Source organism: Podarcis pityusensis (genome assembly GCF_964106645.2).
Source record: "Podarcis pityusensis genome assembly, chromosome: 14".
NCBI lineage: Eukaryota > Metazoa > Chordata > Lepidosauria > Squamata > Lacertidae > Podarcis > Podarcis pityusensis.
The window spans coordinates 4,453,759-4,478,067 of NC_138039.1; the positions used below are offsets into that span (position 1 = coordinate 4,453,759).

The 24,309-nt window shown below is 43.6% G+C and overlaps 1 protein-coding gene and 1 long non-coding RNA gene across 2 annotated transcripts in view; one reads left to right on the forward strand and one right to left on the reverse strand.

Annotated features, from left to right (window-relative positions):
• LOC308463145 overlaps nt 1-24,309 on the reverse strand; it is a 795,191-nt gene that overhangs the window by 416,355 nt on the left and 354,527 nt on the right. The gene's annotated exons all lie outside the window — the stretch shown is intronic.
• MAD1L1 (mitotic arrest deficient 1 like 1) overlaps nt 1-24,309 on the forward strand; it is a 479,230-nt gene that overhangs the window by 411,616 nt on the left and 43,305 nt on the right. The gene's annotated exons all lie outside the window — the stretch shown is intronic.

Consider the following 24,309-nt stretch of genomic DNA (forward strand, 5'->3'; position numbering starts at 1 on the left):
TGTTGCTCCAGAGTAGAAACTGGAAGGTAAACAGAGACTATAGTCCAGAGTCAATCACCTACAAAGGTGTGGGCTGCTTTTTTCTGCTCCATCTAGCCCCTTTGAGGCAATGCAGTTATGCTACTGTGCATATCCAGTGCAGGAACAACACCAGACTTCCCAAGTTGAAAAGATTGACCCAAACACTCATGGCTGTAGGCCTGACTGCCTTGTGGAGATCAACGATTTAACCATAATGGCTGTCCCCCCCCCCCTTTATTTACAGTCCATTTCCATCAATCATCACCACCACCAGTTGAGGAGAGAGCTTCAGAAGCTACAGGAAGAGCCCTCCCTTTTTTTTGTAGGAGTCCAAACTAGTTGCTGTCTAAAGTTCCCACCTCCTCAGCAATATTATGTCCTGTTGAGCTAAGTGTCAGTTTATTGTTTACAGTGTACTAAGCGAGGGTTTCTGGAAGAAAAGAGCAGGGAAGGAGGGAGCTGAATGTTCAAAGGAGCCCAGCCTGCTGTCTCTGCCAGCATCTCTCTTCCCTTTATTTACACCAAGGTGACCTCTGCTTTCCCGCCCAGTTCTGCGTCCCTCTCACAAACAGATTAACATTACAGAGAGAGAAAGAATCATCTGCCAAGAGCCTCGTCCAACCGTTTGTGTCTCGCTGGCTTGTTTCTGTCCTGGTGTTGTTGCCCTAAAGTTGGCTCCTGGTCTGCTTACTCCAGAAATCCTGTCTTCTGACAGTGGGTTTATTTTTAATTGCCCTGTTCTTTTCTGGTTTGAACTGAGAGGCTGCTATGGATGGCTGTTTGGGTTTCTTCCCCCCCCCCCCCGCCCGCACCCCAGGCCCTGAGATCCCTCTCTTTCCTTCTCCTGTGCTGTCATAACCAATGCACAACTGTTCAATGCTGACAGAAGAGTTAATTAAAATAATTTCTGATGTCTGGGGTGACCATTACCAGTCAATTTAGAACAAATCAAGATATGCCTGCAACTGCGCTCTGGTCCAGTGAATGAAGAGAGGTGATTAATGGCAAACGAGGCCTGCTAATGCCTAGTGAGGAGTTAATGTTGGTTGCTGGAAGGAAGGAAGAGGCTTCTGCTGTAATGAAGCCATGTAGAGGTGAGCTGGGAATCAAAGATGCTCTCAGTTCCAGCTTTTCCTTCCCCCATTTCCCTTGTGTGAATCAAAGTCCTTTCAGGCACAGCTTAAAGGCAGGTGGTGTGATTGCAGTTGCTCCCCTCCCAGCAATCTCATTGCTGCAACCAGAGAAACCCAGCAGCTAGTATTTGTGGTGTAAGCTGTGTGGGGCAGGGAAATAGAGCATCACTGAGGTTTATTAGCCTAAGAGGTGGTCTGGGGTCTCTTGCTTCATGGGCTATTTGTGAAGGGGAGGTCTGTTGGCCCTGAAAGCTAAATGCAGCTGACTTCCATATGTGGAGGCAGCAGGTTTCTCGGTCACCAGGGCTGGGGTGTGGGGAGAGACAGGGGATGGCTACCACCATCACGTGAGTTTTGCGGCAGCATTTGTTTGGCTGCAGTTAGAAACAGAATGCATGTCTAATCCAGCAAGGCGTCTTTTCTGTGACTGAACAAGAGGAAGTCAACCTTAGGCTAGGAATGAGATAGTGAAAGGGTGTGCCTGTCTTCTTTCTGCATTTATATCATCAGAAGGGTCTCTTTCCCACAGGAGCCATTGAGACGCCCATGGAAAGCCCACAAGGAAAGCACAGAGGCAGCAGGTCTTCCCAGTTTGCTTATCAGCAACTGGTATTTGGAGGCAAATGCCTCTGAACTCGGATATTCCCTCTAGCCACCCCCTGCATTTCTGTGATCCCCTTTTAAAGATGTTCAGACCAGTGTCCATCAATGCATTTTGTGGCTACAAATTTCATATGTTAATTCTGCACCATGTGAAGATGTCCTTTCTCCTGTCCTGGTTCTACTTCCTGTCAAGTTCATTTGATGCCCCATAATTCTTGTTTTAAGAAATACAGACAAAAATTTATCTCTGTTCACCTCAACTCCACTTTTTCCCAGACATAATTTCATCTCAGGCAGTGCAGGCAAGAGAAGAGAGTCTATGTTGTTCACGGCTACAGGAGGCAGAATTCGAATCCTCCATTATGCTGCTTCTCCGCACAGTCTGTTAACTGTGGCAGTAACTTTGCAGCACTAAAAGCGACAGCGTGCAAACCAAAAGAGACAGAAGTGGAATGGTTAACTGTTGCCCTGGGACAAAGCCAGTTTGATGATTAGCAGAGCTCCAGTAATGACTTGTGTGTCTGTCAACCCAGATCTCTGGTGAGGAAAATCGAGATGAAAATTAAATCAAATATCAGATGTTAAACCAACCAATTAAAAAGAGCAATCACACAGAAACATGCATTTTTAAAAAAGTTTTTGTTTACTCTGGCATAATTAATTCAGGAAGAAAACTTTTGTTTGTGCAAAATGGTTGTTAAATTGATCATGAGCTTGCTGAGGTGACAGAGTGTTGCTCTCACCCACAGAAGCATATGGAGGCTTAAAAAAAGAAAAGTAAACAGACCTCAGCAGTCAGGCATAACATCTGAAACCAGTCTTGTCGGAACAAACCCACATGTCTTGGTTTTCAACCATCCCACTGTGGGCACCTAACCTTTCTCCTCTCCCAGTTATATAACCCCACCCCTTTCATTTGACCTGTTGATTTAGATTCAGAAATGCTATGTTCTGTTCAAGTTAAGTATTTTCTTATGCCTGGGCTTTCCTATATAGTTGTAGGCAGTCATTGTTAGTGTTTGGAAAAAGCAAAGGTCCTGACTTCCTTTGTCTCCTCAGCCTGGTCCTCGGATCCTTGTCGGCAGAAAAGAGTCCACAAGAAGAGTGTCCTTGCAGAGTATTTTCTGCTTTTATTCTTAAAAGTCTTTATCTGCAAAACGAACGACCAACTGTACACACATCAACACTACCAGCTTTCTCTAACCAACCAACCCACACGAACGTTGACCATTCTATATATACAGATACAATTAGGTGAAAGGTTGCATGAGTCATTGTAGGCCGCTGACTCATGCTGACTTAGTTCTTTTAGCATTAAGAAACAGCGGCCAATTTTTAGCCGGGACAGTCATCAACCCAATTCACACACAATGTGAAATTTTGCTTTACTGTTAAATGCACTACGAACCCCGAGCTTCAGGACTCCCCCTGCTCACCTCCCTTTCACCCAAGGCACACCAGGATGAGCAGTAAAAGGCATATAATCCAAGTAAGAACTTGGATTATATATGAAAGAAGTTTATGATCCTTGTACTTTTCTCTAACCCCCACTTTTCTTCCACCCACCCCCAGGAAAGTTGTCCATCCCTACTCTCGTAACGCTAAGATTATGACTGGAAGGTTATGACTAGTGATGCTGCCAAACTTGAACTTTGTTAAGTTTGTAAATGCCCCAATATATACTGTGCCCCATGCTTTATCTCAATGAACTTTAATATTATTCTAATTCAAACTGCGTTTGATTACAAGTTATTTTCTAGTTTCTGCACATGCATACTTTGCATGAAAACACTCCCAAATGCTACCAACTTTGCTCCTGCTCAACAGAGCTGGCCCAGCCATTAGGCTGGATGAGGCCACTGCCTCAGGTGACAGAAGCTCCCAAGGCTACACCCCTGTAGACGCCCCACATGCCCCATTGCCTCTGCCAGTGGCATAGAAGCATTACCACCATTGGTGCCAATTTCAGGCAAGATCACTTCCATCTCACCAAAATCGGTGAAATTTTGCCCCAAATCGGCACCAATGTCAACGCCACTTCTCCACCACTGGCAGATGTGGCAGGGTGTGCAGCGGCAGCAGGAGCAGGTCGGTGGCGGTGGCAGCAATTCAGGGCAGCACTTCAAATTTTGCTTTGAGCAGTGAAATGGGATGTGCCCTGTTGCTCCGATGCTTATTGTCATACTCCTTTGCTCACAAAGGTAGCGTAAATGCCCTGTTTTCAGTGCAGATGCACGTGGAACCATTTTTGCCACAATCTTTTAGTTATTCTTTGACAAACTATAATCAGTTTTAATATTTGGATCTGAAATCTTTCAGCAACCACATTTGAAGAAACAAGCCATGTTGATTTAATACACATCTTTGTTCAACATTTTTATTTTTTGCAGATAAATTTTTATTGGTTTTTCATTGATTATACATATATACAATCTAGATTACATAAGTTTCATATAACATAGCCGTTACAAGAGTCATATATATATTACATAATTATTTTGGGCTCCGCTGAGCCTCGGACTTCCCTTCACTTCGTTGGTAAGTATCAGATAGGTTCTAAAGTCACATGTTTTATCTCCTTTACATATTAGCCAAACACTGTTAGAGTTATTCTAACCCTGCCAGAGTCATCAAAGTTCTACACTTGTCTCTTATATACGTCAGATATTTGTTCCAATTTTCATGAAACTTCTGATCATCCTGGTCTCTTAATCTTCCTGTTATTCTAGCTAGTTCAGCATAATTTATCATCTTGATCTGCCAGTCATTTATAGTAGGTATTGACTCCATTTTCCAACTTTGGGCTAGCATAGTTCTAGCGGCCGTTGTGGCATATAGAAACAGATTTTTGTCTTTTGTTCTAGTTCAACATTTATTTCTCACTCATTGTTTGGTCTTCAGTTGACTTTGGCCACTTCTCTTGAGGGTCTCAGGTAGTCCTGCTAGGCATCTTCCTGCACCTTGCTGCTGGCCACTTGACCCTTTGGGCTTGCATCCAAGGCTGCTTCATCTTGTTCCAGATGCTCTATGTCAAATGGACTGTATACAGAGAGGGTTTGTGCAGACTGCCAACCAGGAGAGGGGAAATAGTGGTTATGTATTCCCATATATACTTACAAGATCTTGAAGTATTGTCTGAACTTTTGACATGAAATTTGTAACTTGAGCTAATTACACTTTCTGATGGGATGAGATAGCACTTCACTAATTATCACTCTCTTCTTTCCGAACCAGCAGAAAATAACTGTGAATTGGTTGAGTGAGAATTTGCCCTAATGGTTCTTTCCGTGTTGTTTGTTCAATACAGAGCTTAGACTGCAAGCAGTTGCTCTCTGTTAGCATTCTTCAGAACATTTCTTTATTAATTAATCCTATCTTTATTCACACAGTGCTCTCTCTGCTGTAGACAGCAGGTAATAAGCACAGATCAAGCAGGCGGAGATGATAAATTATCTATTGAATAATTAACAAATTATCCCCAACAGATGGAACCAAAGCTCAGATTTGTGTAGATGCACACCACAGAAAGAGAGCACAAGACTGGTTCTTCCTTCTTCACCAGCCATGCAGGATTCCAGGGCATTTTAGAGCAGTTTTGCCAAAGCATATTGTCTGTGAGTAGCATTTATGGCAGTCACCTGAGGCTATTGTACCAATCTCGGAAGCTCAGTGTGTTTCAGGTTGAGAGGGTAAGAAGCAGAAAGGTTTAAGGGTGAGAACAATGAACAGTAATAGACTATCGGTGGAAATTACTGTAATACTGAACCGATCTGGAAGCCTCCGCACAGACCCTTGCAAGAGTCGCCTGTCTATTTTGATCCATCACAAAGGAGCAGTAGACATTCTTTTCTCTCTGACGCCTCTGCTGTTATCCTGAAAAGAGTAAAAAAGTCAACATGCACATGATATAATAAGTATGAGGTTGCACCGCTGTCATCTGAACTGCAGCAGCCCATGCTCTACATTATTTACCAATGCTTTATTTTCCATTGCCCTTCCCAAGCCACTGTTGTGGCTCCGTTATTCATGAATGCATAAGGTCATCAATAATATGTTGGTATTAATAATGTATCTTCAGTAACTCATTTGGCTATGTTTACAGCATTCATAATGCATTCAAGTAACTGATTATTTGAGATGTCAAATGAAATCCTGGATTGTTTTGGGACTCCCTTGGCTTTGTGTGATTTTCAGAACTTTTTTACCTTCCTGTGAGCGCTACCTTTTTGTCCTGCCACATCTTCAGGACTATACTGAGTAATGACTTGCACCGTGCTGCTTAGAATGACCTCAATTTGGAGCAGTAAATGGCATTATTGAATGAATTTGAAATCAAAGGGAGATGCAAGCGAATCGTTGTTGACAATGTCACCTATAGTTACTAGTGGGCATATGCTTGAAAATACAGTTGTTTCTTTCAACTTTATTGTACTCTTCATTTTTCTGGGTAATAGTAGAATGGCTAAGAAAGAGGTTTGTTGTGTTTCTCTCTTCAAATTCATCCTGTTTTATGGAGAGCATCTCATTCGGCATGGAAGCAACATTTAGCCAGTATCAGGAAGACGTTTTGGGGAGGGGGTGGGAAGCATGAAAATGATGTAGGAATATAATGTAATTCTCCTTGAATGTTCTCCCAAAGCATAAAACATAATTTATATTAGTAGAAGTGATAAAGAGAAAGGATATAATTAAAAGTCATTTGTTTTATATAAAAAAAATGCTTATTTCTGTGGAGGATACTGCAGTTTAGCACCTGAAGGGCAACTCTCATTTCCTAGAAAATTGGGAAAGAGTTACTTGGTTGAATGAGCAATATTTTCCAGGGTTTGGGGGGGTGCACAGGAGGCTGGGGTTATTGTGAAACAGAAAGTAATGTAAGCTGTTGGAAGATATGAACTGCTTTTAGAAAAGATTTTATTAAGCCTTTTCATAAGATATTACAAACAAAAGAGAACTATTTTTTTTTTAAAAAAAGGCAAGAAAAAAGAATGAGGAGAATACGAAGTCCTCTTTCACAGCTAAATCTCTACTTGCCCCACACAGAAAAAGGTGAGCTCTCTCTACTCTCACCTGGGAGCTGCCCTTTTTTCAAGAGAGACCCTGTCAGTTACTGAATGAACGTGTTACAAGACATAGAGAAGAAAAATTATGGGAGAGGATGGCGTTTTAAAGTAGGGATAGACTACTGAATGGAAGTTGGGAGCATTATTGAAGCCTTCTAGAACTAGTCCACACGTCACACCCAGGCATGTCCAAAGTCCGTTTGGGGGGCCTAATCTGGCCTGCCAGTCGATTTAATCTGGCCCCCATGGCAGTATATGTCCTCAGGTAAAAAATCCTAAAAAAAAAACAAAACCCATAAACATGTTCACTTCATCAAATCTGGCCCTCTTTGAAAAAAGTTTGGGCACCACAACCCAAACCATTGCTTTGCAAATTGATTGGGCTCCCAAAGAGGAGATAGTTGCCCATCATTCATCCCCTATTGTTTTGCTCCTGCACCACACTGACAAAAAACCATAGCCTATGTCTTGACTGATTCTGGGCTTGTTGATTTAGCTTTCTCCAGATAAACCACAAGCTGTAGCCAAGGCTTGTTCTGTGGTTTACAGCTTGTGGTTTGTACAGGAAAGCTAACCTACAAGCCCACTGGGTCCAGATGATATGCTAAACCAAGCTATGATTTAGCTCAATGCAATAAAGCAGCAAGGCAGCCACAGAATCTCCAGGAGCCTGCAAGCTGATGTGTTTGCACCTAGCTATAGCATAGCTCAGCATGATGCTCTAGTCAGGCCAGTATTATTTCACCATGGTAGCTATAGGTGAAATGGAGCTTCATGCAGACAAGGGAGCAGACTAGCAGAGGAGCACTTTGTCCCCGGAGCTGGTGTAAGGTTATAGAACTGTAAACCCTCGTTTTGAAACCAGCTTTGAGTATATGCAAAAACACACAAATTCCTGGAGGTGATGGCAACAGTTGCAAAAGAAAACCACAAATACCAAAGCGTCTATACAAAAAAATACACAAACAATAATGACAAATTCTCAGGCGCAACAAGAAGAGAAAGCAAGGACTCCAAACATGTATGAGCTGCTTAGAAGCATCCAGAACAACCACCTTCTGTGATAGCTAATGCTTAAATGCTGTTTTGCCAGGGCAGCAGCTGAGCCAATTGGATGCGCATGCGCTCCGAACAATTGTCTTCCACAAACTATTGTCTCACCAGCAGGTCAATAAAAATTGTACAGCACTGTTCACAGCAACATGGAGTGTCTGTAGGCCTATGAATTTTGCCACCTTTCAATTTTTCCTACCCTTCTAATTTTGCTGCCCAAGGCAACCACCTAGTTCATCTAGAGGTTTAGCAGGCTCTGGCTGTCCCTCCTCTGCTCCCAGCAGAGGGAAGCCCCTTCCTCCATGCCCAGTGTAGAAATGGCAGTGGGCTTCTTGCAGGAGGGACAGAGCTCTGTCAGCCCCCAGCAAGCTAATAACATTTTTTTGCAGGCTTATTTTTATGGGCTTGTTTACAAGCCTGCATTATCTCAGAGCACATAGAACAGGAACATTTGGGGCAAATAGGTTTTGAGCAGGATAGTGCTTTTGACTGAGCTTGGAGCAGACAGGCGGCTGGTTTGATTTAGGCCTAGGAAAGCACTAATTGGTTCCCAAGACTGGATCCGTTTTATTCTGTGTGCTTCAACCTTCTGCATACCGCTTTCAAAGGGTCCTGGTTCTTTGTGCAATGTAACTGCAGGAGAGAGAGAGAGAGTTGTTTTTTTCTTTTTAAAAAATGATTTAGATGAACCTTGGTACATTGAGAGAGCAGACCTTTTATGAAGAAGAGTGGATTTTAAGGTTACAGATGGGTAGCCGTGTTGGTCTGCCATAGTCGAAATAAAAAAATTCCTTCCTGTAGCACCTTAAAGACCAACTAAGTTAGTTCTTGGTATAAGCTTTCGTGTGCATGCACACTTCTTCAGATACACTGGAACAGAAGTTACCAGATCCTTCTATATATTGAGAAGGTGGGGAGGGGTATTACTTAGAAGGGTGGTGGGAATCGGAGATTGGCAGATAGCTGAGATGAGCCTGTTGACGACTCTTAACGACTGTACAGTCGTTAAGTCGTTAAGAGTTGTCAACAGGCTCATCTCAGCTATCTGCCAATCTCCGATTCCCACCACCCTTCTAAGTAATACCCCTCCCCACCTTCTCAATATATAGAAGGATCTGGTAACTTCTGTTCCAGTGTATCTGAAGAAGTGTGCATGCACACGAAAGCTTATACCAAGAACTAACTTAGTTGGTCTTTAAGGTGCTACAGGAAGGAATTTTTTTATTTGGATTTTAAGGGTTATGGGGATGTGTGTTCTTTGCCTCTTGGACATAGACCTCAGTCTTATCTGAACTATTTGTGTAATTCAGAATCTGATATACCCCCCCCCCAAAAAAAAGCCCTAGCTGAGGAGACTAGCATCTCAGTCAACAGAGTGCTAACATGAACCAGTTTTGGGGGGTGGGAGTTATAGGTAAATTGAAAACTGCTTGTTTCTCCTTGTGCTTTAAACTCTCCTATAGATATATAGAGAGGGAAGGATGTAGAGCAGATGTCAATCTGAATGCATGAGTAGTTTCATACAGACTCATGCAGAGCTTGTCTGTGGCCTGCGGCAGGAGTCTTCTTAGAATAAAGTTATAAACTCAAGCAAAAAAAGCAGTCAGTCCCTGGTGGGGCCCCCGGCCAGCTTAGCCCTCTGAGACCCAGGGCAGGTGTACCCAGCTGCCCCTACCCAGCTCTGATCGGGCCTGGTTTCATGAGCTATGTTCACCACATGCATTCGTTTGTACTCCAGTATAGTCAGTGGGCTGCCAGCCATGTTTCTTATTGTACAGATCCTGGCAATAAAATGTATTCCCATCAAAAGGATTTGTACAGAAGATGAGCAAATGTGAGACCCAGCATGAGAGGGGGCCACCACAGAGAAGCTAGAGCAATTTGCCTGGGAGATGCATGTTGGCAAGTCCTGGGCCATTGTTTTGACTGTTCATACTTTCAGCAGCAAAGGTGTGGGTGCCACTCATCGTACACATAGCAAAGAACCCCAGCTAACCCTGGTTCCCCGTCTTGGGTGCCCAGTGTGGTAGATATGCTTGTTGCCACTATTATATATGCACAGTTTTTTAAAAGAAAAAGTTACGTGCAAAGTGACCTTTTGTGGTTTGATTGAGGTACAGATGTAGAATATTGATTCAGTGCCCCAAGTAGACAATATATGTGCTCTTCCACTCATTGTAGTAACTGTGGAAGGTTAACCAGCTCTTGAGGGTGTTCAGAAACCAGTACAGCCCAGAAATCCAGTAAAGGGCAGTATACAAATTTAATAATAAATAATAATAATAAATAACATTGGCCTAACTTATCCTGTGCTTACTCCAACCCAATACTGAATAACTTACTCACTGGGGCACAGACAACTTCATGCATCAGTTGCCGGGGAGGGGTGTCTCTAGCCCAGGTGAGTCTTGATTGACATGTGGCCTCGTCCAGCCATAAGTCATAGCATGTTTGCCAGGAATGTAGTGTGAGACCTTTTGACAGCTGGGGAGACAGGCCTCCTGGAGGGCTGAGAAAGATCTCTGTCATGGGGTTAATTTCCACTGGACTTCTCTAATCTCACAGCTTGACAGAATTTAATGAGAGGCTTTGTGTATTTAAGAAGGCAGGTGCTTTATTCTCTATGCATAATGGTGAGCAGAAAATATTAACTTTGTCTCACCTGCATTGAATGAGAGAGAGAGAGAGAACTTTTATGCATTATCTCAATACCATGCATAGTTTTATACATCTCTACCATGTCCCCTTTGATTTTCTGTTAGAGCTAGTGTCAGCATGTGGTGTGGTAGGGCACCTCTTGCAGGGGGTGTAGTCAATGATGTCCTCCATTGCTGATTCTTTGTCTCACTGCTTCCCACTCACTTGCCAGCCCTCTCCTTCTGTGGGGGGTGGCCATAAATGATAGGGAGAAGCAGTCCCATTTACTCATCCATCAGTCAGTTGGTGCCAGTGAAGGCATGGCCACACCATGGGAGGGCATCACCAAGAGCATCTTCTGTGATGGCCTCCCTCAAAACCTATTCTGTATTGTGGATGATTTCCTCCACCCCAAAGTATGACACCTCTGAAGATCTTGAGGAAAGCAACATACCCTGCTGTTCACAGCTCAGGTCCCTGGTCCTTAATCTTCTTTTCTGAGATGGTGCTCACCACCATTTCATATTGTTTAGGTTCAGTGATGTGCCCTTCCTCCCTTCATTGATTTGCTCATCGGCTCTGAAAGCCTGGGATCTGCTGGCCATTCTCTTAAAGTGATTTAAGTTTTCCGGGGAGCTTTTGATCTGGATCTCTCCACTGGATGACATTGTCAGCGCAAGCCTGCTGGTGACTGATGTGGTCTCGAGTCTGCCAGGGTATGGAGTGGATAAATGTGCCTGACGCTTTGTGATAGAGCTGGTAATTACATTTCTCAATGAGTGATATTAATAGTGAAAGGAAGCTTCAGCACGCTGCATGAGAATTGGTTATATGAGAGGCTGCGGGGAGAGATGGAGTCATTTATTAACCTGATGAATTACAGAAAAATGGACTTTTCCTTAGAATGCCGAAAGGCTTTCTTATATGTGATGCCTTCCAAGTTCCTGCTGTGGCCCTAGAGCTGATCCATCCTCTGTCACCAGTGTGGATAAAGAACACGGCAGAGTCGTATGATCTCTCATCCTTTGAGGGACTGGAGTGCACATGTCATAAGAGAGAAGCAAAGTTGTGTATGGCCTTTAGATCACCTCAGAAATTATTCGTTAAATGTTTAGCCTACTTCTATCTAAATAGCATTTTCTTGCCTCATGCACTCTTTAGAAATAAATTCTTCCTATTTTTAAAGATGAAGATTCTTCCTGTTTTTGAAGTCAACCATGAAGTGAATTCATGGCTGAGCTGATATTTGAACCCATGCAAAACACTACTAAACCTTAGGTTACAGATATTCAACCCATACCATATTGTGGTTATTGCCAATATGCCAATTTAGGAACCGAATGGACTTTCTCTCCTGCCCATCCATTGGACTTCTAATTTCTCTTGATATGTTCTGTTTGTATTGGTCTATGGGATTATACTTTGTGAGATATTATATGTTGAATTGTGTTTGAAATAGAAGTTAGCTTGTTACGTTATGTGTGTTGTTACCAGGATATTTGAACCCAGCCTTCCTACACCAAACCCTGAGTCACCACCAGGTTGTGCACATCCTTGAAGATGTTTCCTCAACAAGTTGCCACAGTGGATTGTTGCAGCAACTCATCAAAGGATTAAATACCTTTGGCCTCTGTTTAGGGTTTGGGCAAGTTCTTCTCTCTCCATATTCCTTCTACCTCCAGTGGCTCAAAAGCAACATCCAGAAGTGTTTGTGTCTGAGGTTGGCTGAGTTCAGAGCAGCCAAGGCTCTACTGCCACTCCCTTATTAACCTTCAGTCTCTCCCCACTAGTGTTATGTGTTCCCTTCTCCAATTTGTTTGTTGCCTCATTTCACATCCCAGCAGCAACTTCCAGGGAGCTTTTCCCATGTTCATTTCTCCTGTAGCAAATCCTGAGGCATCTGAGTGCTAATGAGGGAAGCGATAGCTCTTTTTTTTCCTGGGGAGATTGTCATTAATGTCTCAAAAGTAGCAGCACCTGTTGAAGTTCTGCATCCACACATCCTTTGCTTGCACCTGCTGCTGCCACGTGGCTCCATTTCTATTGGGGCTCCTTGAGAGCAACAACCTGCCAGCCCTGAGAGCAGAGCAGTTGAAATGAGCCTGAGCCTGAGAGGAGAGAGACAATGGGAAGTTATTAGAAGTGTTTCAGAACCAGAATGATTTAGCGGCATGATTACTTCTTAATGTGACACTTCACAAGGCTTTTTTAAAAAATATATATTGGATTTCCTCCCCTCCTGTGACCGCCCTTCTTTCTTCTTCCCTTCCAAACGATGTAGAAATATGCTAGTTGGAAATAAACACCTGAGGCTGTTATACTTTATATCACTCTGTTAATTAACTTTTAAATCATAGGGTGTCACCGGATGGCTTTAAATCCCCATTCAAAGAGCTAGACAGAAGTGGCAGAGACTGTGCATCTCCTCAGAATGCCAACCCTGACGAAGGCACTGCCAGGGGCCGGGATGAGAGATTCCTCGACTTTCTAGCTGCTGACTGCTTAATGCATGCAATCCATTAAGTTTCTCAAGAGATAGCTGTAAACAAAGGAGATGAAATACCTGCCTTTGGGGGCTCGTGCCCCCTTTGTGCTAAAAGAGGAGATTCAATGATAGTTGAGTCTTTCCCACCATATATACAGTATTCATAAATGGAGAGAGGGGCTAATTTGGCTGTTTTAAAATAGCAAAACCTTTATTTGACCACCTCTCTTTTGATTCTCACTCTGCCCAGCATATAATGTACTTTGGTGTCTGTTCTGTTAGCCGGTGTCTGTGTGCCCCCTTTTGTGTGTGAAGCCTGGAGCAATGTCCCCTGTTCTCCACCCATCCCCACTGACTTCATGGCCCTCATGTGGAGAGTGAGGTCTGCACGGGGGATAAGAAAGGCAAAAAGCAACCTTTGAAGATGGGGGTCGTAGAAATGAGGAAAGCTAAATCAAGAGAGGTTGTAACAACACTGCAGAAACAGACCAGCTCCTCTTGAGTGGGAGAACATCATCTTTGCATGCAGAAAGTCTTGGGTTCAGTATCCCTAGGCAGGGCCAAAAAAACCCCACACTTCCTGCCTGAAACCAGGAATTACAATGTATTCTACAAATGTAAATGTAAATTTACAAATGTAAACTGCTTCACAGCCTGAAGCCGTGGAACAAAAATGAAATAAAATACCAAATGAATAAATAAATAAATACAGTTTCTGTAGAAGTAGAACTTATATTTTATAAAAAGTCTGAGTCACTTCTCAAGGAAAGCCGCCTTAAGCAGAAGTGTCAGTGGACATCTAAACAACACGACACTAGGTGGCTGTCTACTTTCAAGTGGTAATTCCAGAGGACTGAAACGACTTAAAGCCCAGTTTATTGTACGTACTAAGCATATCTTTAGGACGTGCAATAATCCCAGCAGAGCCCCATTTGTTTTGGTTTTTTTGGAATGATATTTATTGAAAATTTTTAGAATTACGAAAGAGAACAAAGCAGAAAAAGAGAAAGAAAAAAAAGAAAAAACAAACCACATCAAACAATACAAATTCAAAAAACAAAAATACACCACAAACACTCAAAAACAAATCCATCATTCTCAAATCCTCAACTGTCATTACCTTCTTTCTTTGACCTCCTCCTCCTCCCTTTTTTTGTATCCTAGTTGTTAATTGTCGCAGCAAATCCTTTCCATATTTCATAATATTCTGTCATTACATTACCTTAATCTATTTTAATCTTATCTTACTATAAAGAACCTTAAAGCTTAAAACTTAAATCTTATTTTTACCAACTTCTCATAACCATAATATTCTTACATAATTCTTTAAACATTTTTGCTAAAGCCAAGTAATTTCGTTCCAACATTTTTCTAAGATTCATCAATTTTATAAAACAATCCTAGTAGTAAAAATATATATATATAAAAACAATCCAATCTTCATCCAGCGTCCCTTCCTCCTGGTCCCGGGTTTTGTCAGTCCTTATTATCCCATCGATCTAGCGCATTAACCTGGTAACCTTGTATCCGAGGCCCTTAAGTCTCTTCCATGTCCCTTCCGCAGCTTTTCTTCATATTTATAACTGTATTTTCCTTTGTCTCCTGCTCCTTTCACTCGTGGGAACTCCAGCTTAACAATGTTTTTGACCCTTCTCGACAAATCAGCCCCTTTTCCATAGTCCACACTAAACTCCATGTGACATTTAAGAACATGTTTCAAAATCCCTCCAAAATTAAGAGCCCCCACAACCCCAAACATCTCACGGCCCATTGCCAGACTTGAAAGGTCCAAACATCCATGCATAGGGGGGTCTATCCAACCCCCCATTTCCAAACCAAACCAAACTTTATCTTTCCAAATCTGGCTTTTTCCAAGTTCATTTGTCAAGTCCAAAAGCTCATGTTCCTGCTGGGCCACAGCTCCCTTCATCTCTGGTGCCCAAGATTCAGCAACATCCTCTTCCCTCATCTGTACTGTCAGGGCACACTCCTGATTTAATTCCTGGGTGGGCTCCATATAATTTCCCACTGCCTGTTCAAAATTTCTGATCGCATCAGTCATCAAGTCCGTCTTCTCATGTAGCTGTTCCAGTAGGGCATTTGTTTTACAGAAAGCACGCAACAGAGCTTCTGAATACATTGTCCTGCAAGGTCAGAAGTCTATTCCCACGATTGTAATCTGTAACAGCTGCAAGCTCCCCGGAGTTGGTTACAGTTTCACAGTCTCCCTCTAGGGGGAAAACTTCTATTTGTTCTTTCTTTTAAAGACAAGTCTAACAACAAAGTTTCCTTTTTCAGATATTTTGTCAATATTTGTTCCTTTAAAATGCGAAGGGGAACAATGGAATCAATGTTTCTCTTCTTATAGCTATCTGTCAAAAACGTTTGTCTCTGGTCAATGAGCTTCAAAAAACGTCAGTCCTGACACCCCGCTCCAGGATCAGGACGGTGGAAAGTTACTTTACTTTACACTCACTTCTGCAGGTTTAAACAGTCCGAAAAAATCCCCCCTCTTCTCCTGCTTCCGAAGGGGGGTTCAACAATTTTAAATGATGAAAGTTAATCTTTTACAAGCTATTTTCTGAGCTCTAGTTTGCCATGTCTTTGCTTTAATCTATCTACAAAGAAACGGAAGGCCGACTTTCAGTGCCAAATTCAGTGCCGTTTCAGTGCCAAATTGAGGTAAACTTTTAAGTCCAATTTTCCTTTCTGCTCGCAAGTCCTTATTTAAAGTCCAATTGTCCGAAATTTAAGTACTCACGGGTGATTATTTTAGAAGCCAAATTGTCCCAGGAAAAAGGCAGCGCTCTCCGGCAACGGCTGTGCAGCTTCGCTCCACGGAAGAAGCAGTTGACTCTCAGCACCGCGCCACTTCCCCCTCTTCGCTCCAGAGCCCGTTAGTGGGTTCTTTTGCGGGTTGGGGGGGCGCTGAAGGTGCCCGCCGAGTCCCATGGTCACAGGCTTCATCCCCCTGTGATTTTTGAAAGGGTCCCCGCTTCGCCGTAGCGGAAAAGACCCGTTTCGTGTGGAGCTAGTCCCTCCAGATCAGAGGGAGTCCGCCATTGCCGATGGCGCCACCCCGGAAGTCCCAGCAGAGCCCCATTTGAGGGGTGCAGTTTCTGGGCAAAGTTATCTGGGGCAAGGCAGTCCCTTAGGTAACTGGGTCCTGAGATGGGCCATTGGTCTGATCCAGAAGACTCTTCTTGTTTTCTTATGTTCCCACCATCTTTATCCTAACTCATTTTCTAAGAGTGCTAGTTATTATTGCTTAAGTATATTAAAAAAAAAGGGGAAAAAAAGAAAATGTAAAATGTATAATCTCTTCTCAGTTGCCTGCCATTCTCAAGCCGTCCTGTGCCATTTTGTTTCTTAGGAAACTGCAGAAATTAACTGGCTCTAGATGTAACCTTCAGATAATACATTTTGCCAGCAAGCCACAAATGCTACAATATCTGGCTTTTCACGTGTTCTGTGAAATTTAATGTTTGCGAGCAAGGATCTCTGATATTTAATCTAAAATGCCAAAGCTCTTGCCAGCTGACTCCATCTCTTGGCAACAGTCAAAAGGGGCTATAATTATCACAGGGCTTTGGCCAGCCCAGGCGCAGGAAACCTTTCTAAGCCTGAGGGCCATATTTCTTTCTGAGCAACATTCCAAGGGCCGTGTGCTAATGGGTGGGTGGGACCAAAAGCTAAAGCAGGCAGAGCAACCAATGGACATGTTGCTCTTGTGCAGTAGTCTGGTATCTACACTCATACAAACACACACACACATTCATCTCTATTACCTGCCCAGTCAAGTTTGAAACATTATCAGAGTTCAAGGATTCATTTCAAAGAGGCAAAAACACCTAAGATGTGAAGGAGGGTCACTGGCAAGAGCTCGGGACTCATGATCAAAAGCTGTTGAGTTATTGTTATTTTTTACAGAAACGTGTATTTTTCGAGTGACTTGCCTAAGATCGCTACCTTTCAGAGATTCCCACTGGACGTATGACAGTTGTACCCCCAGTGGGGCCTGCACATTACCACCCTTAAGCCAACTTCAGGTGAAGATAAGGATAGATTTGTGGGGCATAACCAAGTTCCCTGAACTTCTGTGGGGGTTTTTACGTCCTGGTAGTTGGGCTGTTTGGAAAGAGATGGGTGATTTGAAAGGAAGTCCACAAGGTGGTGGGGTGAAGGGATGGGGTTGATTATAACTAGATATGCAACCAGGCAGAGGGCCTTCTTGGTAGTGGCACCCGCCCTGTAGAACGCCCTCCCATCGGATGTCAAGGAAATAAACGACTGTCTAACTTTTAGAAGACATCTGAAGGCAGCCCTGTTTAGGGAAGTTTTTAATGTTTGATGTTTTACTGTGCTTTTAATTTTGTTGGGAGCTGCCCAGAGTGGCTGGGGAAACCCAATAAATAAATTATTGTTGTTGTTATTGTTAGATAGAAGCCATTCATCACCAGCGTGGTATGATGATCCCTTTCTTTAACTGTATTTCAGGCCTGTGTTTTGTCTCCATCTGTTCCTCCTCTGCCTGTGAAATGGGAATGAGCAGGAGCTGCCGTTTCCCATCTCTCTTTGGCAAAGGATTCATCTGACTTTGTCTTTAGCTGTTCTTTGGGGGAAGGTCAGAGACGCAGCTGGAAGAATTATTTTTAAAAAGCCTTCCCAGGGCTCCAAGGGGGAACACAAAGGCAGGCGTGACGATAGCATCTTGTCCTAACCCACGTTTCCTGAGGAGCGGAAACTGGCCAAGCTGAAGGAGGGAGGCCGTGTTTGGGTGAGACCGTCTGCGATAATGAGGCTGTGATAAGCAAAAGCGATATGTCGGCGGCAGGGGCTGGCTGACTTGAGAGTGTCCGTCTTTTCCATTCCAGGCAGGTATTGCTGCGTCTGCAGCTGTGGCTGCACAGGAGGGAGAGAGATGCTCCTATGAATACCGGAGCCAGAAGACAAGATAGAGTGGGTGGAGGGAGAGAGGGCAGGGAAGAGGCTGGTAAAGTGTTGGTGTGCAACTGTTTGTATCTCCCCACCCCAATGAAAGAAAGATGGCGCAAATCAAACAGATCGGCTGGCCTGGGATTCTTCATTGCTATGGTTCTGCAACTACTTAGGCATGCAATAAGGCCTTTGTTGTGCTATTGTGGAACCAGGGCACTTGTTCAGAATCTTGTAGTGAAACTTGTCCCTTCTCTCATGCCACCTGTCTACAGTGATGCAGAAGAATAAATGCCTCTGCCACATCCTGGAGGCTGCTGACTACTCTGCACCTACCTCTGTCTGATTAAATAGCTGGCAGACTACAGCTAAGCTAGTATCAAGCTCTTGCTTTCCACGATGGCAGAGGTGGGAAGCTGGTGCCCTGGCAGGTGATGTTGGACTTCATCTGCCATCATCCCTAAGCATTGGCCATACTGGCTGGAGCTGATGAGAGTTGGGAGTCCCACTGCACCTGGAGGGCCACAAGTTTGCATCCCTCCCAAACCGCTCCTCTCAGGCAAATAATTCTCACCACTACTGGTAACATTGCTTATAGATCTACTGTTTCCTGGAAAGGGGAACAACAACAACAAACCACTTTGATTTCTCTCTCTCTCTCCTCCCCTCCCCCCAATCAAGCAGTGTATAAATTTTATAAAATAATATATATATATATACTCCAGTCAGCATATGGTGGCCTCTTTTGCACTTGCCGCATACTGTCATTGTGTAGGCCTTTGCCTGTCCCCAGCATCTGATTGCAACGTCACAATGTTGGGCATGTGGGATAGTGGCTATGAAAATGTGCTGTTCCGTGGGGCTGACTGCTCCCGACTGCCAGCTGCCCAGGCTGTTGAGGGCTGTCAGTCATGAGTTTATGATGTGGCCACCCTCATGCAAATGGAGATCCATTTTTACCTTGGGCTTTCTTTTCTGAAAAAGTAAGTTAGTGATGTAAAGCTCAGTGAAGGAATTTTATTGAGATACAATAATATGGGTTGGGTGGTCGTGAATTTGAAAGACTGTAGCATAGAGTTCCAGATCTTCTGAAAAATCAGGTGGCTTTAAAAAAAAATTCTTACCAATGATAATTGACCAGACCCTTGAATCATTAATTATTTTTTCCAAATTGTAGCATTTTTGGCCTAGAAGTGCCGTCATACTATCAGTCTTAATAAGCAGGAAAAATATAAACTACTCCATACTACTCCATACTGTTTTAATTGTCTCTTGACAAGTAATTTGTCATTGTAAACTTACATTTGATATGTAAGTCGTCCCCGTCCCCCCTTTGTGAACTTCACTTGATAGTCTGCTTGTGGGCTGATTCACTGTGCCTTCAGTCTTTTAAGAATCACTCATGGAAGGAAGTAGGCAGGAGGGGACTTGCATGCCTCTCCTCCCCCTGCTGAGATCTCTCCATTCCAGGGGTTGGACTAGATGACCATTGGGATCCCTTCCAGCTCTACAATTCTGTGATTCTATGAATTAGTCTTTTAAAAAAGATATGGTCACTAGCCCTTCATCCTTTCTACAGATGGAACAGTAGCCAAGTTAGAAGGCGGTCATTGAGCACTACCCAGAAAATGTGAGTCTCATCTCAGTGGTTGGCTATCAAAACTGCGATATTACTGCCTGTTCATAAATAGATAGTAATTGTGCTGTGTGTGTAAATGCATGCAACTAGAAACTATGGTGTGTCTTCTGCAGATTAAGTGATATTGTCGGGCAGTTTCTCAAATCCTTCCTAATAGTTCAGACCCAGAATCTCACAGGAGGGAGTTACATTTCCTTGGAGAAACCAACTGAATGAGTCATCCCTTCTGCTTGGTCTTCACCCCCTTCAAGTGGGGTCATTGTTTGGATAACACTTCTCAGGCAAGGTTTACTGAGTTTGTGTTCTGGGGTAGCAGTAGCTCACCCATCTGTTTGCTGTCACTGCAAGAGCAAAGCTCAGTTTTGTATTGAGAAATTCACCATGAAGGGATCATGCCATTTGTTGGACAGAGAAATTACAAGCATGTGGAAATGTCTGTGCAAATCACCTAACAAAACACTTGGTGCCAACTGATACCAACTGCAGTATTTGAACTGGCAGCTCCATATTGACAAAGTGAACACAAAAGGGGCTTTACTGGATCAAACCAAAGGGCCATTTAGCCCATCATCATTCCTTCTCACGGTGGCCAATCAGGAAGGCCAGAAGCGAAAGACACATGCAATAAGCAGCTCTTGTCGATGCTCCCCAGATACTGGTATTTGGAGGCATACTGCTTATACACCAAAGAAGAGCACCTTATACTGGGGAGAGACCTTTAAGAGGATAGGTCAAGCACCTTGGTGCATCTCAGTTGCTTAATGGGAGACCACCAAACAATACCTGAAGATGCCAGCCAATAATAGTTCAGCCTGTGGAGACTAAGAGGGCCTGTTAAAGGGTTTGGTTTGGTTTGGTTTGGTTTGGTTTGGTTTGGTTTTTATACTTCCAGGTAGATCTTGGGGAGGTTCACAGCATAAAAATACAAGATAAAAACCACAAAATACAGAATAAAAAGAAAACAGAATAGCCCTATGTATAACACGTTAAAGTAATCTAACCTAGAGGTTACCAGAGCATAGGCAATAGCAGTTAGGCTATCCCTAACCAGATAGGGGTGCAAGGGCCCACCATCCAAAGGTGGTGGAAGGCACTCAGTGCCACTGAGGACATCTGAGCCTCGAGCAATGGCAAAATATGAGCTTGGAGAGCTGTTGGAGCCTCCTAAAAGATGACAAAGAAACTCAGGCAGAGAGAACTCACTGACTACAAGGAATAAGAAGCTGAGTAGACCAATCTCAGTCTGCTTTGGAGCATCTCACTAAAGGGCTACCAGCCTTAGGCAAGAAGGGATTACAGGAGACATATTCACCTCTTCCAAAGCTCAGCATGCCTGGGCTACGGGCAACAGACTTGAATGAGTCAGGCTATAGAAACTGGGAGTCAGAAGAGTGATGAGCAACTCAGATAAGAGGGCAGTCCATAAGGCAGGACTAGAGAACAAGGCAGGAGTCTGGCTCAAAGAGCAAGGCCAGAAGCACAAGACACATCGGAGCTCAGGTAGATCTTGGTGCCTGAGCAAGGCCCAGCTGGAAAAGGAAACCCTTTATATTCTTCCTGCCTAGAAAGGTCCCTTGTTCAGCCTGCATGAGTGGAGGTGGGCCGGATGAATAAGAAGACTACCACTAGCAGCTGAATGGTTCAGCATACGGAGCAGCAGCACTCAGAATTCAGCTGCTCCTGAAACCTAAGGACTTGGAGCCTTGATGTAGCCTGTTTATTAGTAAGAATAGAAAGGAAGCATCAGCATTCTGTAGGTAGTTTAAACTTTTTGGTTTGTGGAAATGACCGGTCCTTTTGATGTGGAAGTCTCCATGACAGCCAAAAAAAAGTTACTTAAAAATGTATCCAAGATAACTCAGTGTGAGGATGGCACCGGTGGTTCTGGGGAGCAGGGCCACCTCCAAGGGATGGAAAATCCACTTTTCACTTTGTATGAAGCACTTGGGAAAGTTAGAGGTGGTATGCAAGAATTCTCTGTTGCCTTGCCTCTTTCTGACACATATCCTCAAAATCTTTCTGGAACCATCCCCAGCAAAGAAGAGAAATGTGACTCCATTCCTTTCCAGACCAGAGTTTCTCAGCCACCATCAGCCAGCTTTGCTAATGTCACAATACACCTGTGCAGCTGTATGCATGCCCAGGTGTTTAGCTTGACGACCTCGCTGAACACACCTTCTGCCAGTGCATAATCCACAGTAATTTAAAACTTCCTTAGAGCTAGACAGCAGAGCTGTCTTTCAACTTTTTTAAAAAGGACAAAATCAGCTGCAAAAGAGATTATATTCAACAGCATCCTTTTAATTAGAGATGTAATTAATTCTACCCTGACACATACAGAGATTATTCTTTTTATAAAAAAGATATATTCCTATATGAAAGAAAATGTCTTAAAGATACATAGAGGAGGCAACCAGGGAATGGAATACAGATCACAAGGCTCTGAAATGAAATCCAATGTGGGATGACTGTAATATGTTAAATTCATTTATATATTTATTTTAATTAAAGTGATCAAGGGCTGATTCAGTTCTGGTCATCCGGGTGTTCTGGGTAAGGAGAAATCCCTGCATTGTAACTCTAAATCCATGTGACAGGGCAGAAAGCAAATGGCAGCTCGGTGGCAGCACTTGGGAACAGTGAAGCACAGAATGCAGTTGATGCATTGTGCATACACAAATCTCATTCTACATACTTTGTTTTCATTAGGAGGTGGGATGCATCGCTTGCGTCTTTCTTATATTTTAAGTGGGAGGCATGGCATTTTCCTGGGAAGTTGATCTCTTAGAATGGCTCTATTAGAATAACAGGCCCACACAGATGAGAGGAGAAAGGTGGTGATGTTACCCTTTGAATCAAAAGCCCTCCTTTCTTTGACAATGCCATTAGTTGTTGGATTTTGTATTTTCTAGCTTGAAAATATGACTCCTGGTGGCTCATAATTCTTGCTTCACATAAATTCTTCCTCAGCTTGGAATCTGAATCTGAGATGATGGACCAAGCCCTTCTTCTCTGCCTCCCACACTCTTACCTTTCTTACCTGTTGAGCAGTGATGGCCTCTTTCTCTCCTTGGCTATGTACCGGGTGCCAGGAGCACTGGGAAATGCAATTCCAGCAGTGGTGGTGAGATGAGAGGGAGAGGCCTCTCCCTTTTTCATTCCTTCTGACACCTGGCATACTGCTATGGCAGAGCACCGAGAAATGTAGTTTTCCCAGCTCTATTTCCAGTAGTAGGAAAGTTGGTAGGTGAGCCTGGTCTGGAGGGGTTGCACCCATTCACAGTCCTTAACACCATTATGTCACAGGATCTGCTTTGGTTCCGAATTGTGCTTGAAACAGAGAACTATTTATCTGACCTCAGGGGAAGGGAACAGTTCAGTATTTCAAGCATGACTATGAGAGTTTCCCCCATCACTGAATGCAATTCTGATACTGTGATGCTCTTAGATGCACCCAGTCTACTCAGTGATGCTGAAAGTAGCAGGCACGTTTGTAGTTAGTTCTCTTCAGCTGTCTAATCTCCAATGCTAAGGGCAGATCTGCCAATATTCTACCATATTCTCTCCAGTTTGATTTATTGGCAGTGTTTGGGGGTCCAGATTTCCAGTTTGTATTTGGTGGAGGCAGTGCTTTTTCTGTGAGAGTAGTCACTGGTATGGAGTAGTGTCATTGCTTCCTCTCCCCCTGCTCATGGCAGACATCTTGTGTTGGCACCCACAACACTTTTATCACGAGTACCTCCAGCACCTCATTTTTCTACCAAAGAAAGGACTGAGTGGAGACATCCTAGTTAGGGGTTTGGCTGAAAGAGCTGTTTTTGTCTCTGCTTTAAAAGGGAGTGGGGCACTTCCCCAATGGCTAGACTTGTTAGATTTGTAGAGGAACCAAAGTTGTTGAAGGGAAGGAAGCTCTTGCACCCCTGCTTTGGTAGTTGGGCTCTTGGGAATGGAGGTGAAAAGAAAGTTGCAGCCAAAGTATTTGTATGATGGATATGCAAGATGGAGGAGAAGCAGGACTGTGTTTCCCTCAGTTGTAGAAAGGGTGTGCTGTTGTCTGTATATGTATGAAGCCCTGCAGAATTATGGGTGAGTCTCTTATTATTGGTCTTGTGATGAAAAATCTATACCAACTATTTTAACCGTGCTCACCTTTTAACCCCGCCCGTGAAAATCTGTCGACGTTCCTATTTCGTGCAGTAGACTAATAATGCTGTCTTTTAATCTGTCTTGCTACTGCTTTTGAACCTGACCCTCCGCTATCTAGTTTGCTTGTCCTTCGCGCCTGTTTCATCTGAGGCTTTAGACTTTAGAGCATTTGTGGTTGCGGACTCACGGGCTTGCGGCATGCAGAATCTCAAATGGAAACCTGAATCTAGCATCTGCCAGTGCATCTCAGAACAACAGTCGATACCTGCAGATTATATTCTGCCCTCCTTCAACCAGGCAGCTTTCAGTGTGAGGCCTCCTCAGCCAGGGCAGACCCAGGACATTTTAATGCGTGAAGTGAAGGACAAGATAGGGCTTGTGCACACACACTTTTCCTATACAGAAGCTGACTGGACTGTCACTTAAATCTTATTTCAGCCCTAGCAACAAGCTAGCCTCCACCAGCAGACCTGAGAACACAAGCTAGCATAGTGGACACAGGACAGGCTATGGAGCATCCGCATCCTTGTCTTCCAACCCTTCACTGCCGCTCCCCACATCCCTCAACATCTGCTTCCTCACTCTACCTCATGG